We start from the raw sequence: 5,395 nt of genomic DNA, 5'->3' as shown, positions 1-5,395 counted from the left end.
TGAGGGGTTCGGCCTAGACATAATATAGGGTTCATGGTGTTATTTTTTTGTTTATTTTTGTTTATATTGATAAGCATATTTGTGAGGTTGAATGAATGGGATAGGTTGATTTTGGATACTCTATGTTTCAACCTATGCATGTCTATAGATTCCCTATGTTTTATGTTTTGTGATTTTCAATATGTTAGATCCATGTTCTAGGACCTATGTAATTTGGGTATAGTAATAATTTGAAATCTTGATAATGGATCCATGAAATTTTGATAGGATGTATATGATATTATGAAGAAGTAAATTATGGTATGCATAAAAAATAATAGGAACATGATGGATTTAATATAAAGGCATATATGAAGATTTGTGTTATGTTATTCATGCATGTTGTATTATTATTTTTGTTGGGTTGCATGCATGAACTCATTAGAAATAGAATAAGGTTTTGTAAGGTTGTATATGAATATGTGTTAGTTATGTTCTTTGAATTATTTGTATAATAAGAGCATGTTAGGATTTGTGAATTATTGTGTTTATGAAACATGAATTATCTTGTATGAATTTTATGAGGCATGAGGTAAAAAATAAAAATTCATGGTGATTTATGCTTGCTGATTTTTTTGATTAAATGGTGAAAAGGTTGATGAAATAAGGATATGTATGCATAAGAATGGCTCTAATGATATGTGATGTTTGTGAAAATAAAATGGTGTTTTAATTCACACTTAAAATGATGTTTTTGCACAAATAATTACCTACAGATTTTTTTTATATTTTTGAGAAAATATGAGTTTCTAAAAATAAGGATGGTGATTTTAATGATAAATTTGATTGCTGGAATTTTTGTTTAAAAATGTAAAATGTGTTTCAATAAAAGGAATTTGATTGGTATTTTGAAATAAATTAATAACCTAAACTATGGTAAAATTTAAAAGTGGTATTTTTAATATAATATGAGTGGTTATTTTACAAGTTATGATTTTCTTTAATTGGATTCAGAAAAATGTTGGATTTAATTCACTTGTGATTTTTAAATAATGGCTGAAAGTTTAATTTAAAAAGTTTTAATTAGTTATTTAATTTTCACATATGAATTATGTTACATAAAATTAAGTATTAAAAATAATTCAAGCAAAATATATTTTTCCCACACTTAAAATTATTATTTTTCTCACATCAAATTATGTAATTTTATTAACTTAAATTAAATTGTTATTTTCTAAGGAGACATGATAATCATAGGTATTTACTTTTTTTTTTAAATAATTTCCAAGCCTTTTCTTTTCTTTGTAATTTAAAAATAATAAATGAGTCTTTTATATATTTTTAATGGCTAAATAAAAAAAAATTATGAAATAAAAAGAATATCTTGGGAGATTTAATCAACTTAGTAATTTTAAGAAGATAAACAATGGTAAACAAAATATGCTGCAAGTCTATTATTTTTAAAACGATAGAAGTAAGACGCATGAAATTATCGTTTTAAACGCCACATTTACGCAATGTTCCCACGTATGCATGTTACATGCAAATTCACTTTTACGTCCAAAATTATGTCTAATATGCAACCATGTAGTTTTTATAGAAAGATCATGCATGCAATATAGGTAGAATGAGCATTATTTTTTTATGACCTTATGTGTAATTAAGCATATTTGTATGTTGTGTGTAACTCTTACCATGTATGCATGGCCCATGCACACATGAGTTATATGAGAGGGAAAAATAGTAATTATGTGAAGCTAATAAGGAATGTCGTTTTGATTATGGTATAGGCTCGTTGAGAAGTTGTGGTTTTACTTAGCTTGGACCTGAGGTAAGGAAGTTAGATAGAATTTATGATTGTTATATTATGAATGGTAAGACTGTTGTGTGAATGAAATGTTATGAATTATGAATGCCATAATGTGATGATATGTTGGCTTGTATGAACGTTGTATGATATGAATGGATGTTAGCGTGATGAACGTGACACATCAAAATGGGTTGCTAAGGATAAGAAGACATAACCCGAGTTACTAAGGATATGAAGACGTAACTCCATGGGTGGACGCGCCGAGGTTATTCAAGGACTAGAGACTCTTGTTTACCTCAAAGGGTGGCATGGACAAGTTAGCGGGCCATGTTCACAAGGAATTGCTTATGATTATGTTATGATGTTTGGTGATGTTTATGATTTTGTGATGATGTTTATGATATGATGGTGGCATTATGTTGACGTGAATATGTTTATGTTTATGATATTGATGCCAATTTTATGATGATGCTATGATGTATAAAGATGAATGATAGTGTTTGTAATTTGTTGTATATTACTTGCTTGTTGTTTGTACTTCCTTACTGGGCTTTTAGCTCACCCCCCTTACTTTCCCTTCCAGGTAGCAAATAGGTTTCTCTATGGCAGGCGTGGTGATGTGGGGAGTTCTATCGTCGTGGTGTGTATGGCATGGGGGCATCCTATGGACGAAAAACGATCAATTAAAAATGGCATTTTTTTAATACGGTTATGTTTTATGAGACTTTTTAAACTTATCAGTGGGACTTGAATTATTGGTTGTTTTAGAACTTTGCATAAAAACTGATATTTTCTTTTAAAACTATTGGGCCAAACTTGCATGTTTTAAGCAAAACCTCACCGAAACCTTTGTAATAAGTGGCTTTCTTTTATAAACCAATGAAAATGTGAATGTTTTAGTAAGTACTAGTCTAGGGCGTTTTACAGGTGAGCCTCCTTTTGGTCTTCGCTGGCTGTGCCTATTCCTGCCTCGGTGGAGAGCTTCATGCACAAGTGGCGTATTGAGATGACGGCTCCAAACTCCACTACGACTGGATGTCCCAGAATGACGTTATAAGTGAAGGGGTAGTCTACAACCATAAATGTGCATTACTTGAAGGCTTGGTGTGGAACTTCTCCAAGTGTTGGGAAGAGTGCCCTTAAAGAAATTGTAGTTGACAAATATTTTAAATGAAATAATTAATTGAATTGAATTATTATATACATAGACTAAGTTTGATATTATATGATAATAAAGTGAATATCATAAAATTCCAAAGTTTTTCTATGTGGTCTTAATCTCATATTGGTATGGGAGGATCGAGATTAAGATAATAAACTTAAATAGTTCACAGTAAAATAAAGTTATGAAATCTTTAGATTAATTGCTGCTAGTACGGTCCACTAGTATTATGAATACATGTGACCTAGATCTGGGTTACTAGTGTAGTAGGACACTTTAGTGGAGCTACTTTGCATGCTGAGTGTTTACCGAGTTTTTCGGAAACGAATAACTAACGGAATAATAAAAAGATAAGAACTGTAGAAATGCTGAAATGTAACTAAACAAACAGCGTTTTTACGTGGTTCAGGCGTTAACAAGCCCTAGTCCACGAGTCGATGTTATTATACTTGGAAAAGGTTACGGTAAGATGGTTGGTGCACCAGAACTTCACACACTCACAGTGTTTCTCTCGGGTTCTCTTGAAGAAGATGAAGCTAGAGAGATTTTAGTAGAGTTTTTGCTATATGATTTGTTCGTCCCTCTTCTTGTAAAATGAAGGGGTCTTTATAGCTAGGGTTTTGGATTAGGGTTTTTCTCTACGTACATGAGTCTTAATTACACCAGCCATAAATAGGGATACAATTACTGTAGTAGCATGGCTACAAGACTCTATGTGGGTATATTTACGTGAAAGTATGGGGAACACACAAAGTCAGCCGTCTTTTCCAAGTTGTCAGCGGAATAGTAGGCGAAAAGGTACCCTTAGGCGTGCTGGGATGTGTGCGGCTTTGACCTGACGGGCGTGTCAGGCGGGATCCTGTGTCAGGCGGATATCATTCCAAATATGCCTCCTCCAGGACTCGACCGTTTGGCTTTGTTCCGTGCGAGGCACGGAACTGCTTCCGCGGAGACCACTCGAAGAGCTTCTCCTGGAAGGAGCTTCCCCGAAGGATACCCCTTCGGGAGTCCGGGAGAGTTGATGAGTTTCCGTATTGTGCTTGCTTGGAAGAGTAATCCGGACACCAAGCGGGAGAGGTGAAGCCTTTCTGTTCATCCGCGAGCTCTGGTCACCTACCGTGAAAGACATCGATAATTCTGCTTCCCCGAGGCCATCAATCTAAACGCTATCCGGAAATCTGGATAACATTTACCCCCCAAGGTCACGGAGCTTTGAGGGATCCGGGAGCTTGTACAATCGGTTTCTTAGTTTAGGCGAGGGGGCACCTTCTGTGTTCCCGGAAGGGTTCCTTTTTCCCGCCTGAGTGTTAGTATGAAAAAGAAAGGGAATTTCTTCTGTTTGAGATCAAGTACTCAAGTGCGGCAAGGACCACGTGTCATTCTGGGAATGGTTCTGCGACCAAGACGTGTGCGTGAGGCGACTGGCTGAGTATGCGTGCGTCAGTCATCTGACTAATGATTTGACGGTTTTTAATGGTACTCCGGGCCCGAGGTGGTGTAATGATGGGAAATAAATACTTTATTCCCATCCGAGGAGTCATAAATAGGATCGTCGCTTCCTCTCCAGCCGTTGGATCTGATGCACACGGAATGGGAAGATCGGGACCGTCCACTTGAGGAATTCGAAACGGCCTCTTCCCTGCTATAAAAACGAGGGAAAGGGCCTTTCTTCCTCTTTACGCTTTCAGATTCTCCATCTTTAGGATTTTCAGATTTCCAAACCTTCGAACTCTCAGGCTTCCCAGCTTACGTTCCCCCGAACTTGCCATTTCTTTTGGTAAGTATCTGGAAACTTTTCTTTTTGATTTGGCAGTGGGTTTATTCCCCGAAGTTCCTGGTTTGAATCGCCGTTCGTCTTTGCAGCTTTTACTTCTCGCGATCGTGCTGTGCAGTGATCCAGTTACTCCTTCAACCTCCAACTACCCGAATATCAGTAAGTATTTCTACTTTGCTCTTTCCTCCCAAACCTTAGGTTGTTGGTAGTTGTTAGAGTAGAGGTTTCTGCCATTATTGCTTATGTGCATGTGTGAATAGGGCTTTGGTAGGCATGTGATTGATTGTGAGTCGATAAGTAGCCTTTTCTGCATGTTTTGGCGATTTGCGTTTGGAAAGTCGTCCCTTGTTTTGCTGTTTTAGGGCATAAGCATGAACGCCTTTAGGGTGTCTTTCTCTGGAAAAACACTTCTTTTGGTGGGCTTAGGCTCGGGGTCTGAGTCTGGTTCCTTGCTGTCCTTCGGGTGGCATGGTGCCAATCCCTCGGTAAGCTCGGTGGGAGCCTCTCCAAGCAGTTTTCGGGGAGGGTCTCCCCGACGCCTTTGATACCACTAGGGTATGACAAGGGTGCTGACTGCTTAGAGTGTTTTCTTCTTTCTTTTCTTTTGTCCAGTGACGAACATCTCGAAGGAACAACTCCTTGCTGCGGGGGAGGCTGATTCTGCCCAAGA

This window comes from Humulus lupulus, chromosome 4 (genome assembly GCF_963169125.1).
Source record: "Humulus lupulus chromosome 4, drHumLupu1.1, whole genome shotgun sequence".
Classification (NCBI taxonomy): Eukaryota; Viridiplantae; Streptophyta; class Magnoliopsida; order Rosales; family Cannabaceae; genus Humulus; species Humulus lupulus.
This window is presented reverse-complemented; position numbering follows the sequence as displayed.